The sequence below is a fragment of the Engraulis encrasicolus genome, chromosome 1 (genome assembly GCF_034702125.1).
Source record: "Engraulis encrasicolus isolate BLACKSEA-1 chromosome 1, IST_EnEncr_1.0, whole genome shotgun sequence".
NCBI lineage: Eukaryota > Metazoa > Chordata > Actinopteri > Clupeiformes > Engraulidae > Engraulis > Engraulis encrasicolus.
Window position 1 is genome coordinate 31648893 of NC_085857.1, and position 22210 is coordinate 31671102.

Here is a 22210-nt window from a genome sequence, read left to right on the forward strand (position 1 = left end):
ACAAATTACATAGACTTCTATGGGCACAAAACGGCTGGGGAAAAAAAGCCAAAAATGGCCAATGTTTCCAGTTTTTACCCGCAGACGCTCATCCCAAGTAGCCATCTAGCAACACAGAGCTCCATTAAGAAACACTACAATACATGGGCTACAAGCCAATATGTATCCCGATATTTCAGACCTTTTTTTTAAAAGTTTATTTTCATTCTGAAGAAAACAGAAATATGTACTATACAACCAAATGTTACTTTTGTTGTTTTTCGATATGGAAACACTTACACTGTCGTGCATGTAAAACAAGAAGCTCTTGGCCTACTCCTTAGCAAGCAGCAACTGTCAGATGCAGTTTTAGCAACTTGATAAACCAATTGTTTGTGGCACATGAAACATCAATTCTGACACTTCCCCATCAATATGTGTATCGTGAAGAGACCCGCCGTGATGATGTATCCGGATACTTACATTTTGAACCCACCCCTGCTTTCTATTCACAGGACTGCAACTAGACCAGAATACCACATACAAGGTGATCAAAACTTACGGCATTGGACAGGCAGCCACGTATGATGAATTTGTCAACATTTTAATAAAACTTCACTTCATGCAAGGTAAATGATGCAAGTTCCTGGTTGGGGCATGTTGGTATGCTACATGTGCAAATGCTTGGAAGTAGGCAGTCATCATGCTTTAGCGTATGTACCACACGCTAGTTCATGCAGCGTGTTGGTGCGACGCATTTTGAAGTGAAGGCGTGCTCCTCAACGCAACGGTAAAGCGCTCTCATGGGGGGGCACTCGTCATTCCGACATAGCACCATTCCGACATGGCGCCATTGCCATTTCTGGTTTCAGCATTCCGACAATTTAATGTCACCATTCACTTGTGGGGAGCTGTCCATGGTCATGGTGCGAGAGATCGCTCGTGCGTCGGCAGCAATCCACCCCCCCCACCCTACTTTTTCTTAATGAAAAAGAAAAAAGATCCCCACAAGCGCAGGATATTTTTTGGGAGAGAGACCGCTCGTGCGTAGTAATGTGTCGTTCACGAACGAACCGTTCGTTTTGAACGAGTCTTTGAAGTGAACGAAGCGAACTAGTTCCCCGCCTCTCGTTCACTTCGTTCGTTGGTGAATCACCGGTCTGTCACTAGTCAGTCAGACAGTAGCAGAAGTGGTCGTCCAATGAACATTTTAATCTGCGCAAAGGGGCACCACTTTATCTCTTAATGTGATATCTTAATATTACCAGAGTTTTTACACATACCGGGTATTTAGTTCATAATTTAGAAGAGCTCAGCAGTTCACATAGTCCACAGTTCACAGCTCTGAACGAGCTGAGCTCTCGTTCCTGAACGAGGAGCCAGTGAACTGCAGCCAATGGTTTCCATGACCACGAATACACAACTTAACGTGGCAGAGACAAAGGCATACTTCTAGTTGGAAATGCCACTTGTAAATGATATTTTATTCTTTTTTTAATGGGTGATACTGTTCAATACATAAAATTAATCTGCAAAATAGGTTTCAGGTGATATGTTTAGACACGAGGAGCACCTTAGATCTACACAGCACAGCGAGAACGAACTGTATTGAGCCCGCGAACGAGAGACCAGCCTGGGCGCATAGCAACAGTCTCCATGACCACGAATAAACAACTTAACGTGGCAGAGAAGAAGGCATACTTTTTGGTTAAAACAGCTTGTAATTGGGCTTTTTTAAATGTGTGCTGCTGTTAAATAAATAATATAACTAGGCAAAATGAGTTAAGTTGATATGTTTGGACATGAGAAGCACACAGGCAAAGTATGAATGCCCCCCTCCTCCTCTCGTTCACTGAACTAGTTCACTCGTCATTCACCCCTTGCTCTCCTGCATTGTGGCGTGACGTAATCAAAACTAGAAATGCATTCTCACAGAAAATGCTGGAAGCGGGCTTGCCTTTTGGGGCAGAGATGAAACAAAGTACTATTGAGAAAACAAAGCTAAAAGAAATCTTGGGAAAAACTCCATCCACCCAGTCAGAAGTTATGGGCCAAACAATTCAGCCATCTTGGATTCAGCCATCTTGAAAGTGTTGTAGCTCTGCGTTTTGGGGATATACTAAATGACGTACATGGTATTTTAAGTTGGCTAAGGAACACTGCATATGATATAATTTTGAAAATCAACATGGCTTCGAGCGGGATTCGAACTCACAACCTCCATATCTGTAATCCAGCCCCTTTGCCATTGATATTAAATGACATACAGTACATGATATTTGAAGTTGGCTAAGGAACACTGCATATCATTTTGAAAATCAACATGGCTTCGACTGGGGTTCGAACCCCCAACCTCAATATCTGTAATTCAGCACATTTGCCATCCATACTAAATGACATACATGGCATTTTAAGTTGGCCAAGGAACACTGCATATGATATAATTTTGAAAATCAACATGGCTTCGACTGGGATTCGAACCCCCAACCTCCATATCTGTAATTCAGCACATTTGCCATGCATACTAAATGACATACATGGCATTTTAAGTTGGCCAAGGAACACTGCATATGATATAATTTTGAAAATCAACATGGCTTTGACTGGGGTTCGAACCCCCAACCTCAATATCTGTAATTCAGCACATTTGCCATCCATACTAAATGACATACATGGCATTTTAAGTTGGCCAAGGAACACTGCATATGATATAATTTTGAAAATCAACATGGCTTCGACTGGGGTTCGAACCCCCAACCTCCATATCTGTAATTCAGCACATTTACCATTCATACTAAATGACATACATGGCATTTTAAGTTGGCCAAGGAACAGTGCATATGATATAATTTTGAAAATCAACATGGCTTCGACTGGGGTTCGAACCCTGAACCTCCATATCTGTAATTCAGCACATTTGTCATTCATACTAAATGACATACATGGCATTTTAAGTTGGCCAAGGAACACTGTATATGATATAATTTTGAAAATCAACATGGCTTCAGGTGGGATTCGAACCCTCAAACTACATATCTCTTATCAAGCAGCATGCATTCCCATTATGCCAAGCAGCTAGCTGTCATGTCCAGTCCAGCAAGACTATATCACATTGCATTGAAGAGCTGAACAATAGACTTCTAGAATGGCTGCTCGCACCTGCTCGTTAAGAATAGAATCTTGAGACAGTGGCAGTTAAGATGGAATCCTTCATTGGGAGCACCTGTTCTGATACTAACTGACAGTTAGTATTGAGCCTTTAACAGGGGAGAGAATGAGAATGAGTTTTTAAGCGGGCTTGCGGAGCAAGGACCATGCAGAGCATGGCCCTTGCAGAGCAAGGCCCGTTTATAGTAATCTCTAAGTCCTGTTTTATTAAGCGGGCTTGCGGAGCAAGGACCATGCAGAGCATGGCCCTTGCAGAGCAAGGCCCGTTTATAGTAATCTCTAAGTCCTGTTTCTTATTATTATTATCGTTCTTGTGCAGGGCAGCAGTAAAATAGAAAATGGATCTCCTCCTAGGCCTTTCGAGATAGAGACACCGTTCAAACACTAAAACGACCGGCTCGGCTTGGAGATCGCGTCTCGTTATAGGCTTCTCCGTGTCTCTTGTCGTTTTCCCGTTTTTGGCGATTTTGTTAAAGCCTGGGTCTCCATTGAAAACTATGGTGGAACCTTCATGAACCAAAGTTCCGCCACTCTAGAGATTAGAGTGTAGGAGGCTTTTTCGGTCATAAAACATCAACACTTTCACCTAGAAGTTTATTTGACGCGTTGTTAGCGAGCTCTATGGGATGTCTCCAAATTGTGAAAGTTTCATCTCCCAACTCCCAATACTTTTTAAATGGCAGGTTTGTAAAAAAAACAGGCCTGGCTCTATGGAGAATCCCATTCTTTCGAAAAGTGCATTTTTCAAGAGATCAGCGCATGTCCCACACGGAGGTCCATTTGTGCCTGAAAATTTTAACCTATAAACTTCATTCAAAGACTGTTAGAGAGATCACAAGCATGACTCCGATCTGTGAAAAGGACACTTGCCAACTCCTTTTAGTTTTTTTACAACGATGTTGTAAAGACAAAAAACTCATTCTCATTTTCTCCCCTGTTAAAGGCTCAATACTAACTGTCTTTCAGTCAATCACAACAGGTGCAGCCAGTGAAGGATTCCATTTCAACTGTCACTGTCTCAAGATTCCATTCTTAACGAGCAGGTGCGAGCAAGCATTCTAGAAGTCTATTGTTGAGCTCTGCAATGCAATGTAATATAGTCTTGCTGGACTATGCATGACAATTAGCTGCTTGGCTTAGTGGTAATGCATGCCGCTGCATTAGAGATATGGAGGTTGAGGGTTCGAAACCCACCTGAGGCCATGTTGATTTTCTAAATTATATCATATGCAGCGTTCCTTGGCCGACTTAAAATGCCATGTATATAATTTAGTATGGATGGCAAATGTGCTGAATTACAGATATTGAGGTTGAGGGTTCGAAACCCAGTCAAAGCCATGTTGATTTTCAAAATTACATCATATGCAGTGTTCCTTGGCCAACTTAAAATGCCATGTATGTCATTTAGTATGCATGGCAAATGTGCTGGATTACAGATATGGAGGTTGGGGGTTCGAATCCCAGTCAAAGCCATGTTGACTTTCAAAATTATATCATATGCAGTGTTCCTTGGCCAACTTAAAATGCCATGTATGTCATTTAGTATGAATGGCAAATGTGCTGAATTAGGGATATGGGGGTTGGAGGTTCGAACCCCAGTCGAAGCCATGTTGATTTTCAAAATGATATCATATGCAGTGTTCCTTAGCCAACTTCAAATATCATGTATTGTATGTCATTTAATATCAATGGCAAAGGGGTTGGATTACAGATATGGAGGTTGTGAGTTCTAATCCCGCTCGAAGCCATGTTGATTTTCAAAATTATATCATATGCAGTGTTCCTTAGCCAACTTAAAATACCATGTATGTCATTTAGTATATCCCCAAAACGCAGAGCTACAACACTTTCAAGATGGCTGAATCCAAGATGGCTGAATTGTTTGGCCCATAACTTCTGACTGGGTGGATGGAGTTTTTCCAAGATTTCTTTTAGCTTTGTTTTCTCAATAGTACTTTGTTTCATCTCTGCCCCAAAAGGCAAGCCCGCTTCCAGCATTTTCTGTGAGAATGCATTTCTAGTTTATTAAGCGGGCTTGCGGAGCAAGAGCAGAGCTCTTGCAGAGCAAGGCCCGATTATAGTAATCTCTAAGTCCTGTTTATTATTGGTTCTCTTGTACAGGGACAGTAAAAATAGAAAATGGATCTCCTCCTAGGCCTTTCGAGATAGAGACACCGTTCAAACACTAAAACGACCGGCTCGGCTTGGAGATCGCGTTTCGTTATAGGCTTCTCCGTGTCTCTTGTCGTTTTCCCGTTTTTGGCGATTTAGTGAAAGCCTGGGTCCCCATTGGAAACAGTGGTGGAACCTCCATGAACCAAGGTTCCGCCACTCTAGAGATTAGAGTGTAGGAGGCTTTTTCGGTCATAAAACATCAACACTTTCACCTAGAAGTTTAGTTGACGCGTTGTTAGCGAGCTCTATGGGATGTCTCCAAATTGTCAAAGTTTCATCTCCCAAATCCCAATACTTTTTAAATGGCAGGTTTATAAAAAAAACAGGCCTGGCTCTATGGAGAATCCCAGTCTTTCGAAAAGGGCATTTTTCAAGAGATCAGCGCATGTCCCACACGGAGGTCCATTTGTGCCTGAAAAATTTAACCTATAAACTTCATTCAAAGACTGTTAGAGAGATCACAAGCATGACTCCGATCTGTGAAAAGGACACGTGCCAACTCCTTTTAGTTTTTTTACAACGATGTTGTAAAGACAAAAAACTCATTCTCATTTTCTCCCCTGTTAAAGGCTCAATACTAACTGTCTTTCAGTCAATCACAACAGGTGCAGCCAGTGAAGGATTCCATTTCAACTGTCACTGTCTCAAGATTCCATTCTTAACGAGCAGGTGCGAGCAAGCATTCTAGAAGTCCATTGTTCAGCTCTGCAATGCAATGTAATATAGTCTTGCTGGACTATGCATGACAATTAACTGCTTGGCTTAGTGGTAATGCATGCTGCTGCATTAGATTGGAGGTTGAGGGTTCGAAACCCACATGAAGCAATGTTGATTTTCTAAATTGTATCATATGCAGCGTTCCTTGGCCGACTTAAAATGCCATACATGTATATCATTTAGTATGGATGGCAAATGTGCTGAATTACAGATATTGAGGTTGGGGGTTCGAAACCCAGTCAAAGCCATGTTGATTTTCAAAATTACATCATATGCAGTGTTCCTTGGCCAACTTAAAGTGCCATGTATGTCATTTAGTATGCATGGCAAATGTGCTGGATTACAGATATGGAGGTTGGGGGTTCGAATCCCAGTCAAAGCCATGTTGATTTTCAAAAGTATATCATATGCAGTGTTCCTTGGCCAACTTAAAATGCCATGTATGTCATTTAGTATGAATGGCAAATGTGCTGAATTAGGGATATGGGGGTTGGAGGTTCGAACCCCAGTCGAAGCCATGTTGATTTCCAAAATGATATCATATGCAGTGTTCCTTAGCCAACTTCAAATATCATGTATCGTATGTCATTTAATATCAATGGCAAAGGGGTTGGATTACAGATATGGAGGTTGTGAGTTCTAATCCCGCTCGAAGCCATGTCGATTTTCAAAATTATATCATATGCAGTGTTCCTTAGCCAACTTAAAATACCATGTATGTCATTTAGTATATCCCCAAAACGCAGAGCTACAGCACTTTCAAGATGGCTGAATCCAAGATGGCTGAATTGTTTGGCCCATAACTTCTGACTGGGTGGATGGATTTTTCCCAACATTTCTTTTAGCTTTGTTTTCTCAATAGTACTTTTTTTCATCTCTGCCCCAAAAGGCAAGCCCGCTTCCAGCATTTTCTGTGAGAATGCATTTCTAGTTATAGCTTGGTCTTGTGCAGGGGCAGTAAAAATAGAAAATGGATCTCCTCCTAGGCCTTTCGAGATAGAGACACCGTTCAAACACTAAAACGACCGGCTCGGCTTGGAGATCGCGTATCGTTATAGGCTTCTCCGTGTCTCTTGTCGTTTTCCCGTTTTTGGCGATTTTGTTAAAGCCTGGGTCTCCATTGAAAACTATGGTGGAACCTTCATGAACCAAAGTTCCGCCACTCTAGAGATTAGAGTGTAGGAGGCTTTTTCGGTCATAAAACATCAACACTTTCACCTAGAAGTTTAGTTGACGCGTTGTTAGCGAGCTCTATGGGATGTCTCCAAATTGTGAAAGTTTCATCTCCCAACTCCCAATACTTTTTAAATGGCAGGTTTGTAAAAAAACAGACCTGGCTCTATGGAGAATCCCAGTCTTTGGAAAAGTGCATTTTTCAAGAGATCAGCGCATGTCCCACACGGAGGTCCATTTGTGCCTGAAAAATTTAACCTATAAACTTCATTCAAAGACTGTTAGAGAGATCACAAGCATGACTCCGATCTGTGAAAAGGACACGTGCCAACTCCTCTTAGTTTTTTTACAACGATGTTGTAAAGACAAAAAACTCATTCTCATTTTCTCCCCAGTTTAGAGCTCAATACTAACTGTCTTTCAGTCAATCACAACAGGTGCAGCCAGTGAAGAGTTCCATTTCAACTGTCACTGTCTCAAGATTCTATTCTTAACGAGCAGGTGCGAGCAAGCATTCTAGAAGTCTATTGTTCAGCTCTGCAATGCAATGTAATATAGTCTTGCTGGACTATGCATGACAATTAGCTGCTTGGCTTAGTGGTAATGCATGCTGATGCATTAGAGATATGGAGGTTGAGGGTTCGAATCCCACCTGAAGCCATGTTGGTTTTCTAAATTATATCATATGCAGCGTTCCTTGGCCGACTTAAAATGCCATGTATATCATTTAGTATGGATGGCAAATGTGCTGAATTACAGATATTGAGGTTGGGGGTTCGAATCCCAGTCAAAGCCATGTTGATTTTCAAAATTATATCATATGCAGTGTTCCTTGGCCAACTTAAAATGCCATGTATGTAATTTAGTATGAATGGCAAATGTGCTGAATTAGGGATATGGGGGTTGGAGGTTCGAACCCCAGTCGAAGCCATGTTGATTTTCAAAATGATATCATATGCAGTGTTCCTTAGCCAACTTCAAATATCATGTATTGTATGTCATTTAATATCAATGGCAAAGGGGTTGGATTACAGATATGGAGGTTGTGAGTTCTAATCCCGCTCGAAGCCATGTTGATTTTCAAAATTATATCATATGCAGTGTTCCTTAGCCAACTTAAAATACCATGTATGTCATTTAGTATATCCCCAAAACGCACAGCTACAACACTTTCAAGATGGCTGAATCCAAGATGGCTGAATTGTTTGGCCCATAACTTCTGACTGGGTGGATGGAGTTTTTCCAAGATTTCTTTTAGCTTTGTTTTCTCAATAGTACTTTGTTTCATCTCTGCCCCAAAAGGCAAGCCCGCTTCCAGCATTTTCTGTGAGAATGCATTTCTAGTTATTATTATAGCTTGGTCTTGTGCAGGGGCAGTAAAAATAGAAAATGGATCTCCTCCTAGGCCTTTCGAGATAGAGACACCGTTCAAACACTAAAACGACCGGCTCGGCTTGGAGATCGCGTATCGTTATAGGCTTCTCCGTGTCTCTTGTCGTTTTCCCGTTTTTGGCGATTTTGTTAAAGCCTGGGTCTCCATTGAAAACTATGGTGGAACCTTCATGAACCAAAGTTCCGCCACTCTAGAGATTAGAGTGTAGGAGGCTTTTTCGGTCATAAAACATCAACACTTTCACCTAGAGGTTTAGTTGACGCGTTGTTAGCGAGCTCTATGGGATGTCTCCAAATTGTGAAAGTTTCATCTCCCAACTCCCAATACTTTTTAAATGGCAGGTTTGTAAAAAAACAGACCTGGCTCTATGGAGAATCCCAGTCTTTGGAAAAGTGCATTTTTCAAGAGATCAGCGCATGTCCCACACGGAGGTCCATTTGTGCCTGAAAAATTTAACCTATAAACTTCATTCAAAGACTGTTAGAGAGATCACAAGCATGACTCCGATCTGTGAAAAGGACACGTGCCAACTCCTCTTAGTTTTTTTACAACGATGTTGTAAAGACAAAAAACTCATTCTCATTTTCTCCCCAGTTTAGAGCTCAATACTAACTGTCTTTCAGTCAATCACAACAGGTGCAGCCAGTGAAGAGTTCCATTTCAACTGTCACTGTCTCAAGATTCTATTCTTAACGAGCAGGTGCGAGCAAGCATTCTAGAAGTCTATTGTTCAGCTCTGCAATGCAATGTAATATAGTCTTGCTGGACTATGCATGACAATTAGCTGCTTGGCTTAGTGGTAATGCATGCTGCTGCATTAGAGATATGGAGGTTGAGGGTTCGAATCCCACCTGAAGCCATGTTGGTTTTCTAAATTATATCATATGCAGCGTTCCTTGGCCGACTTAAAATGCCATGTATATCATTTAGTATGGATGGCAAATGTGCTGAATTACAGATATTGAGGTTGGGGGTTCGAATCCCAGTCAAAGCCATGTTGATTTTCAAAATTATATCATATGCAGTGTTCCTTGGCCAACTTAAAATGCCATGTATGTAATTTAGTATGAATGGCAAATGTGCTGAATTAGGGATATGGGGGTTGGAGGTTCGAACCCCAGTCGAGGCCATGTTGATTTTCAAAATGATATCATATGCAGTGTTCCTTAGCCAACTTCAAATATCATGTATTGTATGTCATTTAATATCAATGGCAAAGCGGTTGGATTACAGATATGGAGGTTGTGAGTTCTAATCCCGCTCGAAGCCATGTTGATTTTCAAAATTATATCATATGCAGTGTTCCTTAGCCAACTTAAAATACCATGTATGTCATTTAGTATATCCCCAAAACGCACAGCTACAACACTTTCAAGATGGCTGAATCCAAGATGGCTGAATTGTTTGGCCCATAACTTCTGACTGGGTGGATGGAGTTTTTCCAAGATTTCTTTTAGCTTTGTTTTCTCAATAGTACTTTGTTTCATCTCTGCCCCAAAAGGCAAGCCCGCTTCCAGCATTTTCTGTGAGAATGCATTTCTAGTTATTATTATAGCTTGGTCTTGTGCAGGGGCAGTAAAAATAGAAAATGGATCTCCTCCTAGGCCTTTCGAGATAGAGACACCGTTCAAACACTAAAACGACCGGCTCGGCTTGGAGATCGCGTATCGTTATAAGCTTCTCCGTGTCTCTTGTCGTTTTCCCGTTTTTGGCGATTTTGTTAAAGCCTGGGTCTCCATTGAAAACTATGGTGGAACCTTCATGAACCAAAGTTCCGCCACTCTAGAGATTAGAGTGTAGGAGGCTTTTTCGGTCATAAAACATCAACACTTTCACCTAGAAGTTTAGTTGACGCGTTGTTAGCGAGCTCTATGGGATGTCTCCAAATTGTGAAAGTTTCATCTCCCAACTCCCAATACTTTTTAAATGGCAGGTTTGTAAAAAAAACAGGCCTGGCTCTATGGAGAATCCCATTCTTTCGAAAAGTGCATTTTTCAAGAGATCAGCGCATGTCCCACACGGAGGTCCATTTGTGCCTGAACCCTTTCACCTATAAACTTCATTCAAAGACTGTTAGAGAGATCACAAGCATGACTCCGATCTGTGAAAAGGACACGTGCCAACTCCTTTTAGTTTTTTTACAACGATGTTGTAAAGACAAAAAACTCGTTCTCATCCTCCCCCCTATCTAGAGCTCAATACTAACTGTCTTTCAGTCAATCAAAACCACAGACTTCTATTATAACTAGACTGCGGATGTTCGATGTGTTGTGAAGCAACGGCTGGGGGCGGGACATGGGACGATTTTTGGGCGGAAGAAGGAAGTAGAGCGCCTTTTCCCATTATTCTCAATGGTGGGCTTGAAGCCATATAGCTCCTTGCCAATTCTTGCCAAGTCGGCTCTGTTTCGTTCCTACGATAGTTGCCCCTCCCTTCCAAACAGCCCAGATATTTTTTTCAGGCTGACCCTGTATTTGAGAGAGCTATTAAAATAGTTTAAATGACCAATGAGCATGGCTATTTGGGTTGATTGGCAGTTGACATTCTTTAGAATTATTGTTTTGATTGACAGGCAGGCCGTCGTCAAGGCGAAGGACGACTCTCGCGCCGTCTCCAGGGGAAGCTCCCTCCCTGCTGCATTACTTTCAACAGCTTCATCACTGCCATGGGTTATTTAATTTTGGTACACTTTCCCCACAAATATGCGTTGTTGTACTTTTGGATGTACTTCTCCGTATTCTGTAAGGACCTCTGCAGTTTTGGTAAGTAAAATAAAAACATGTATTTTACGTGGCAGATTGACCAAAATGACTGAGCTTTGTTAAACAAACACGTACGACAATGCTAGCTTGTTATTAGCCCAAGGCAGCATGCTGATCTTTCAGTGTTTGATGATCTGTCGGCTTGTCAAGTAACTTAATTATAATTTGAATGCCATTGCTTTTGGAAGCAAAATGTGTCTGTTTGGCGTGCATCAGGTGTAAGGATTCCCTCCTTCCGTAGCCAAGTCCTTACATCAAGATGCTGTAAACATTTCACTACCATTCTGGCACTATGCGGGCCAGTGGCCACATCGGAAAAGCAACGTAGTCTAGCTGTGTTCCTCCGTGAACTGTTAAACATTGTTCGTTTCTGTATTGCCAAATTTCCAAGTTGCTAGTTGGTGATGAAATATGGTCATTTGGTAGGCCTACGTTCGTTATCAGTACTTATGTTAATGACCTGGTGGCATTATTGCGTGAATGCTTTGCACACTTAATGAATAAGGTCCTCAAGTGTGTAGAGTTTCGCTGAGTTCGTTGTTTATTTACATTTTCCTCAGCATAACTGTACAGCTGACACCGCTGCCTTCTGTATCACAACAAAGCCTGTCACTTCCACGTTTCGTTCTTTTTTATGTGACCGAAGTCACTGGCTACTGCACCAGAGAGGGCCTCTGCACTCATTGCTGGTCCTATGATGCCATCTATTGGCGATAACGTGCAACAGCATAATTAAACTAAAAGACAACTTCTGACAGGACAACAAAAAGACAGGGAATGAGAATAAGGGAATAACAAAAAGACAAAAATGGGGGGTCCACTACACTTGCATACAAACTGATTGTGATGCTGTCACTCATTTTCTAGTCTATATCTTGGACTGAAAAAGGATTACATTATTATGTTTCAGGTGTTTTGCCCCTGCGGTTGTGAGGAGGATGCTGTGTAGGTGGCAGCGTGAACGTGTCACACAGACATTGGCTAATCTACTCGGTAGGTATAACGAAATAAAAGAAACCACCCCCTCAACCCTGCACTGTACCTATTATAACCAGTTTTTATATAGACCATTATTTGAAATACTATGAGAGCCTTTCTGTTAGGATACTGTACAGCAGGGATGGGCAACTGGAGGCTCGGGCGCCACATGCAGCCCAACTTCTCACTTTTTTTTAAAAAAAGAAAAAGGACAGTTTTTAACCCCCTATAAATCAATAGTGTAAGCATTCAGGTATAAATAAAGAAAAAGTGAAGTATCCTTTTGTAAATTCTCTCAAGTGCGTGGTGATGTGGCCCACCGATTGTGGTAATTAAAAATGTTGGCCCACCTTACAATGAAAGTTGCCCACCCCTGCTGTACAGCCTACATCACTTGTACATGTCCTTACCAAATATGACATTGTTAATGCCTAAAAGTTATATGTCTAAATGTAAACCATAATATTAAATTGTGATGGACAGAAATCAACTAAACCAACATATTACATTCTGAATGTAGTTGCGCAGTGATACTGAGACCAACTTATTCCTGTCTTTATTTGCCAGGCTTCTACACTTGCCCTCAGAGTTCACATATGGTTAAGTGCACAGGTGTCCATCCAGGTTCAGACTGATGCTGGTAACGTTGGCAAGACATAAGTGTGCTGTCTGGGTAATGTTGGCGATTGTAGGCCTACTGACGAGTGCATTGTGTAGTAAACATCCTTTCCCCATCCTCATGTGACATGGTTTCATTCTGTAGGCAAACAACAAACCACACTTCACCTGGAAAACAGAGCCAGGACTCACTGTCAGGTTAGTAAAGTTTAAAATCCCTAATATAATATAAAGTATGCTCCTGAGTTAAGACCAGAGACCTTCCAATGTAAAGCTAACACCATCATCTCCTTACTCTGCATGTGTTTATATATTAGTAATAAAATAGTAATGAAATATATGTTGTTCTCATCACCCTTCGTTTGTCATCATTTTCTTTACAGATGTCTGCAAATGTACAGTAGGCTACACGCCAGCAGGTCTCACCATAGTCAGCATCATCAAGGATTGTCACTCCGACCTGAGAAGAGGCCCCATAGAGACACGGACAAGGACCAGCCACTGTTGCCAGTGCACAACTGAGGACCCGACCAGCCTGCTGCCATCTATGATACTATATAGTACCCGGTATGTAACATTACACTACACTCAGCCAATGCTTTCATCCAAAGTGACTTTCACTTATTTTTACATGTGCCTCCCAATTTGAAGGGACAAAATGTACAAAGCGGATTCCAAAAAAGTTGGGACACTTGGTATTTTGTGAATAAAATCAAAATGCTGGCATTTTCAAAACATTCAATCCATGCATAAGATGAACAATAGCACAAAGTCAACATAGGAACAGTTAAAATGAGGCAAAAGCATTGTTTTGAGGGAAATATGTGCTAATTTAAAATTTGACCCATGCAACAAATCTCAAAAAAGTTGGGACAGGGCCAAATTTTTTTGTAATAGTTGAATAATTCTAAAAATAACACAAGGATGATTTTTTGAAAGGAACTATATTGACTGCCAACATGAATGCACAGATAAAATACCATCACAGAAAGGCTGTGGCACTCAGAAGCGAAGATTTTGAGGGACTAATTACTGATCTATTACACAGAAAGATTGAATTCTCAAAATTGCCGGCATATAAGGCCTATTTCTGTAATGTAGAGTTATGTGAAATCATTCAGTGAGTTATGAGATCATGACACACCCATCGTCAATAAGCCAACTATGACACTCCAACAATGACAGCTGTTGAAAAAATGACCATAAACACAACACTTGATTAAGGCACATGATGCAGACATTAAACAGAGTTGCAAGTGGCAAAGCTCATTCTATATGGACCTAGGAGACATGTGAAACTGTCCTCTGATTACAGAATGGAAAATATTTCATTCTTTTTTAAAATCATGGAGTCATGCACCCTCCAGGTTATGAAGAAAATGATTACTTCAGCTTGATTTAGTGGTCAGTCTGAAAGACTGCATATATGATGGTAAAGGGGTGCAGAGATGCCTTGGTTATGGTCTTCTTACTCATGTAGAGCATTAAAATGAGGGCTGAATGATATATTCAGACTTTAAACAGCATACATAGCTACCAAGGCATTATATTTTGGAGCACAGTGGTAAGATATTGCCCCATAATGATGGGAAATTTCAATCTCTACTATGTTCCAACAGTGTGGTTCCATCATAAGAATAAACAGGTGACGAAATTGTTTTCTTGCAGTGAGGATATGCCACGTATTAAGCATAACAAGAAGGTAAACAAGTCGAAGAACACACCTATCAGTTGAGCTGCTGAAATCATGTCTCGTTCATAAAAATATCAATTTTTAAAATAAAATCATGCCATCAGTCAAAGTATTTAAATGTTACATCTCCTCCGTTGTGTTGTGTTTAGTCTTATCCAACATAAAAAGCATTTTATTGGCCCTGTCCCAACTTTTTTGGAATTTGTTGCAAGGGTGAAAATTTAAATTATCGCATAATTACCCCAAAACAATCATTCTGCTTGGCTTTAACAACTGATATGTTGTCTGTACACAATGCTCTACCTTATTAACATATTGAATGTTTTGAAAATGCCAGCATTTTGATTTTATTCACAAAATACCAAGTGTCCCAACTTTTTTGGAATCCGCTTTGTAATTGGACTGGATTAAAGTATACATCAAGCGTAGTAAACCCTCAGCGTTTGTCAGTAGCCACTATCTTCAATAATTACAAGGGTACCAATTCTATTGACAGATATGCATGCCCACACCATGAAACTACCACCCCATGATTTTCACTGATTAGGTAGCATGCTTTGAAACACGAGCAGCCCATCTCCTTATCTATTGTGTTTTCTTCCCATGAACCTGACACTAATACAAGTTCAGCTACTTAATGTTGAGGTAAATAATGTAAACGACATAAGTATGTTAAGTTGTTGGTGTACCAAACAGTGACGTATTCTCATCACACTTCATATGCCATTATTTTATTTACAGCGGAGCGGTCTGAAGACGTGGAGTACACTGCAGCAGGTATCACATGACCAAGGACTTGGACAACGTCTCTGTTTACATCTATAGTGTATTACACAAGTGAGTGTACACCCCCATATTTCTGCAGATGTAATGGGACAATAAAGACATTTGAAAACTGAAAATGAAGTCTGCACTTCAAGCTCATCACATTAAATAAGTAAAACAGGAGCTTGGTGAGCAGACTTAATTTTCAGTTGTCATTTGACTTTGTTAGTCCTGCACCCAAAACTTTTTTGAGAAGGATGTTCATGGGTTTTTCCTTTTTAAACAAATGTAGACATTTTTACTACACTGAAATGTTATAGTTACTCTATATATACCAGTGATATGCTTCAATTATGTTCATGTTACATTAATTATTTTTTTAAAAATAGATTTGTATTTATCGTTACAGCTGAAGATGTACAGTACGCTGCTGCCTGCATCCTGCCACCACAGAGGATCCGATATGCAGAACCAGCTTCAAAAACCATTGCAATTATGAAACACAGTTAATAAATGCTTATATACAGCAGCCCACACATTTTGTTTAATTTGTAATATTGGTTAACACACTATTGTTACAACTGTTTAGATCGGTGTTTCCCAACCAGGGGTACATGTACCACTAGGGGTACGTGAACACAATGCAGGTGGTACATGCATTGGCAGGTATCAATAAAAAGAAATGTATGGAGCATAATCATATTGGGATAGAGGAAGATATACAGTAGAGCATGAGGGAGGGGGTACTCATGGTAGGACAAAAATGCTTAGGGGGTACATGAGACAAAAAAAAAGTTGGGAGACACTGTGTGATTGAAGTAATGCATTTCTTACAAGCTTGGGGAAGAATGTCCACTCCATGATTTGCAAGTTTAAAAAGCAGAACATAAGGGTGAATATTTCATTTTAATCTTGATGTCAAGCACACAAAACACCCAGATGTTTTGTCATAGCCTACTGTGCCAGCTATGTTTTACTAACTGAAAGGTGTTAACTTTGGTTTGTTTACCATACCGTCTACTTCTAAGAGTGATCTAAGAAAGAGAAGCTTTGTATTCTGAATCTTTTCAAAAACTGGGGGGATCAGCAAAAAAATGGTCATGATGACTGCTCGACACGGCAATCTTCATCTTCAATCTTCCGGATGACAGCTTGGCGTCGAGGAGCCTTTCTTCAGCGTCCATGGTTTATCTGTCAAACGGAAAGGTTTTGCATGTCATTTGATGCCCAAACATTCAAAGTTATTTACAAATGTCCGTAGAGGATTAACTTGGTGTGGCAGACACTAAACAAACACTATTTTACGATGTACAACATGAAAATTGGAGCATTCTGAGCTCATACAAAATGTTGATACTGAGTATTGCTGACATGGATTATGTTTTGCCAAACGGTACGCCGACCCCAAAGACACATTTTCACATTGCATTTTCTGTGTACAGCTCTGTTTGTAGCCTAACTTCCAATTTATCTTTAATTGCGGCTACATTACAACGTGGTGAAGTAATTTATAGTAAGCTAGGTCTTACGCCATTCGGCTGGCTCACGTTAGATGCTAAGCTAAAATTATTATGGTCATCATAACAAGCTCTTCAAGGTTTCGTTATCCCAAAGTATCATTTTATTAATAGCATGGTATATTTGCCATACTTACCGATGACCAGTTCCATTTGAACTTGTGTTGGTGTTTTTATTAAAATAGTTTAAATGACCAATGAGCATGGCTATTTGGGTTGATTGGCAGTTGACATTCTTTAGAATTATTGTTTTGATTGACAGGCAGGCCGTCGTCAAGGCGAAGGACGACTCTCGCGCCGTCTCCAGGGGAAGCTCCCTCCCTGCTGCATTACTTTCAACAGCTTCATCACTGCCATGGGTTATTTAATTTTGGTACACTTTCCCCACAAATATGCGTTGTTGTACTTTTGGATGTACTTCTCCGTATTCTGTAAGGACCTCTGCAGTTTTGGTAAGTAAAATAAAAACATGTATTTTACGTGGCAGATTGACCAAAATGACTGAGCTTTGTTAAACAAACACGTACGACAATGCTAGCTTGTTATTAGCCCAAGGCAGCATGCTGATCTTTCAGTGTTTGATGATCTGTCGGCTTGTCAAGTAACTTAATTATAATTTGAATGCCATTGCTTTTGGAAGCAAAATGTGTCTGTTTGGCGTGCATCAGGTGTAAGGATTCCCTCCTTCCGTAGCCAAGTCCTTACATCAAGATGCTGTAAACATTTCACTACCATTCTGGCACTATGCGGGCCAGTGGCCACATCGGAAAAGCAACGTAGTCTAGCTGTGTTCCTCCGTGAACTGTTAAACATTGTTCGTTTCTGTATTGCCAAATTTCCAAGTTGCTAGTTGGTGATGAAATATGGTCATTTGGTAGGCCTACGTTCGTTATCAGTACTTATGTTAATGACCTGGTGGCATTATTGCGTGAATGCTTTGCACACTTAATGAATAAGGTCCTCAAGTGTGTAGAGTTTCGCTGAGTTCGTTGTTTATTTACATTTTCCTCAGCATAACTGTACAGCTGACACCGCTGCCTTCTGTATCACAACAAAGCCTGTCACTTCCACGTTTCGTTCTTTTTTATGTGACCGAAGTCACTGGCTACTGCACCAGGGAGGGCCTCTGCACTCATTGCTGGTCCTATGATGCCATCTATTGGCGATAACGTGCAACAGCATAATTAAACTAAAAGACAACTTCTGACAGGACAACAAAAAGACAGGGAATGAGAATAAGGGAATAACAAAAAGACAAAAATGGGGGGTCCACTACACTTGCATACAAACTGATTGTGATGCTGTCACTCATTTTCTAGTCTATATCTTGGACTGAAAAAGGATTACATTATTATGTTTCAGGTGTTTTGCCCCTGCGGTTGTGAGGAGGATGCTGTGTAGGTGGCAGCGTGAACGTGTCACACAGACATTGGCTAATCTACTCGGTAGGTATAACGAAATAAAAGAAACCACCCCCTCAACCCTGCACTGTACCTATTATAACCAGTTTTTATATAGACCATTATTTGAAATACTATGAGAGCCTTTCTGTTAGGATACTGTACAGCAGGGATGGGCAACTGGAGGCTCGGGCGCCACATGCAGCCCAACTTCTCACTTTTTTTTAAAAAAAGAAAAAGGACAGTTTTTAACCCCCTATAAATCAATAGTGTAAGCATTCAGGTATAAATAAAGAAAAAGTGAAGTATCCTTTTGTAAATTCTCTCAAGTGCGTGGTGATGTGGCCCACCGATTGTGGTAATTAAAAATGTTGGCCCACCTTACAATGAAAGTTGCCCACCCCTGCTGTACAGCCTACATCACTTGTACATGTCCTTACCAAATATGACATTGTTAATGCCTAAAAGTTATATGTCTAAATGTAAACCATAATATTAAATTGTGATGGACAGAAATCAACTAAACCAACATATTACATTCTGAATGTAGTTGCGCAGTGATACTGAGACCAACTTATTCCTGTCTTTATTTGCCAGGCTTCTACACTTGCCCTCAGAGTTCACATATGGTTAAGTGCACAGGTGTCCATCCAGGTTCAGACTGATGCTGGTAACGTTGGCAAGACATAAGTGTGCTGTCTGGGTAATGTTGGCGATTGTAGGCCTACTGACGAGTGCATTGTGTAGTAAACATCCTTTCCCCATCCTCATGTGACATGGTTTCATTCTGTAGGCAAACAACAAACCACACTTCACCTGGAAAACAGAGCCAGGACTCACTGTCAGGTTAGTAAAGTTTAAAATCCCTAATATAATATAAAGTATGCTCCTGAGTTAAGACCAGAGACCTTCCAATGTAAAGCTAACACCATCATCTCCTTACTCTGCATGTGTTTATATATTAGTAATAAAATAGTAATGAAATATATGTTGTTCTCATCACCCTTCGTTTGTCATCATTTTCTTTACAGATGTCTGCAAATGTACAGTAGGCTACACGCCAGCAGGTCTCACCATAGTCAGCATCATCAAGGATTGTCACTCCGACCTGAGAAGAGGCCCCATAGAGACACGGACAAGGACCAGCCACTGTTGCCAGTGCACAACTGAGGACCCGACCAGCCTGCTGCCATCTATGATACTATATAGTACCCGGTATGTAACATTACACTACACTCAGCCAATGCTTTCATCCAAAGTGACTTTCACTTATTTTTACATGTGCCTCCCAATTTGAAGGGACAAAAAGTACAAAGCGGATTCCAAAAAAGTTGGGACACTTGGTATTTTGTGAATAAAATCAAAATGCTGGCATTTTCAAAACATTCAATCCATGCATAAGATGAACAATAGCACAAAGTCAACATAGGAACAGTTAAAATGAGGCAAAAGCATTGTTTTGAGGGAAATATGTGCTAATTTAAAATTTGACCCATGCAACAAATCTCAAAAAAGTTGGGACAGGGCCAAATTTTTTTGTAATAGTTGAATAATTCTAAAAATAACACAAGGATGATTTTTTGAAAGGAACTATATTGACTGCCAACATGAATGCACAGATAAAATACCATCACAGAAAGGCTGTGGCACTCAGAAGCGAAGATTTTGAGGGACTAATTACTGATCTATTACACAGAAAGATTGAATTCTCAAAATTGCCGGCATATAAGGCCTATTTCTGTAATGTAGAGTTCTGTGAAATCATTGCATGAGTTATGAGATCATGACATACCCATCGTCAATAAGCCAACTATGACACTCCAACAATGACAGCTGTTGAAAAAATGACCATAAACACAACACTTGATTAAGGCACATGATGCAGACATTAAACAGAGTTGCAAGTGGCAAAGCTCATTCTATATGGACCTAGGAGACATGTGAAACTGTCCTCTGATTACAGAATGGAAAATATTTCATTCTTTTTTAAAATCATGGAGTCATGCACCCTCCAGGTTATGAAGAAAATGATTACTTCAGCTTGATTTAGTGGTCAGTCTGAAAGACTGCATATATGATGGTAAAGGGGTGCAGAGATGCCTTGGTTATGGTCTTCTTACTCATGTAGAGCATTAAAATGAGGGCTGAATGATATATTCAGACTTTAAACAGCATACATAGCTACCAAGGCATTATATTTTGGAGCACAGTGGTAAGATATTGCCCCATAATGATGGGAAATTTCAATCTCTACTATGTTCCAACAGTGTGGTTCCATCATAAGAGTAAACAGGTGACAAAATTGTTTTCTTGCAGTGAGGATATGCCACGTATTAAGCATAACAAGAAGGTAAACAAGTCGAAGAACACACCTATCAGTTGAGCTGCTGAAATCATGTCTCGTTCATAAAAATATCAATTTTTAAAATAAAATCATGCCATCAGTCAAAGTATTTAAATGTTACATCTCCTCCGTTGTGTTGTGTTTAGTCTTATCCAACATAAAAAGCATTTTATTGGCCCTGTCCCAACTTTTTTGGAATTTGTTGCAAGGGTGAAAATTTAAATTATCGCATAATTACCCCAAAACAATCATTCTGCTTGGCTTTAACAACTGATATGTTGTCTGTACACAATGCTCTACCTTATTAACATATTGAATGTTTTGAAAATGCCAGCATTTTGATTTTATTCACAAAATACCAAGTGTCCCAACTTTTTTGGAATCCGCTTTGTAATTGGACTGGATTAAAGTATACATCAAGCGTAGTAAACCCTCAGCGTTTGTCAGTAGCCACTATCTTCAATAATTACAAGGGTACCAATTCTATTGACAGATATGCATGCCCACACCATGAAACTACCACCCCATGATTTTCACTGATTAGGTAGCATGCTTTGAAACACGAGCAGCCCATCTCCTTATCTATTGTGTTTTCTTCCCATGAACCTGACACTAATACAAGTTCAGCTACTTAATGTTGAGGTAAATAATGTAAACGACATAAGTATGTTAAGTTGTTGGTGTACCAAACAGTGACGTATTCTCATCACACTTCATATGCCATTATTTTATTTACAGCGGAGCGGTCTGAAGACGTGGAGTACACTGCAGCAGGTATCACATGACCAAGGACTTGGACAACGTCTCTGTTTACATCTATAGTGTATTACACAAGTGAGTGTACACCCCCATATTTCTGCAGATGTAATGGGACAATAAAGACATTTGAAAACTGAAAATGAAGTCTGCACTTCAAGCTCATCACATTAAATAAGTAAAACAGGAGCTTGGTGAGCAGACTTAATTTTCAGTTGTCATTTGACTTTGTTAGTCCTGCACCCAAAACTTTTTTGAGAAGGATGTTCATGGGTTTTTCCTTTTTAAACAAATGTAGACATTTTTACTACACTGAAATGTTATAGTTACTCTATATATACCAGTGATATGCTTCAATTATGTTCATGTTACATTAATTATTTTTTAAAAAATAGATTTGTATTTATCGTTACAGCTGAAGATGTACAGTACGCTGCTGCCTGCATCCTGCCACCACAGAGGATCCGATATGCAGAACCAGCTTCAAAAACCATTGCAATTATGAAACACAGTTAATAAATGCTTATATACAGCAGCCCACACATTTTGTTTAATTTGTAATATTGGTTAACACACTATTGTTACAACTGTTTAGATCGGTGTTTCCCAACCAGGGGTACATGTACCACTAGGGGTACGTGAACACAATGCAGGTGGTACATGCATTGGCAGGTATCAATAAAAAGAAATGTATGGAGCATAATCATATTGGGATAGAGGAAGATATACAGTAGAGCATGAGGGAGGGGGTACTCATGGTAGGACAAAAATG

General features: G+C 40.2%; 2 long non-coding RNA genes across 2 annotated transcripts; both read left to right on the plus strand.

Annotated features, from left to right (window-relative positions):
• Positions 1-11118: 11118 nt before the first annotated feature.
• LOC134461421 (uncharacterized) lies at positions 11119-16124 on the plus strand. Its single transcript, XR_010037278.1, has 4 exons — positions 11119-11367; positions 13109-13161; positions 13347-13530; positions 15398-16124. It is a non-coding gene; the product is annotated as an uncharacterized LOC134461421 (long non-coding RNA).
• Positions 16125-17149: 1025 nt separating this feature from the next.
• On the plus strand, positions 17150-21813 carry LOC134461478 (uncharacterized). The gene is made up of 4 exons (XR_010037316.1): positions 17150-17390; positions 19132-19184; positions 19370-19553; positions 21421-21813. It is a non-coding gene; the product is annotated as an uncharacterized LOC134461478 (long non-coding RNA).
• The last annotated feature ends 397 nt before the right edge of the window (positions 21814-22210 follow it).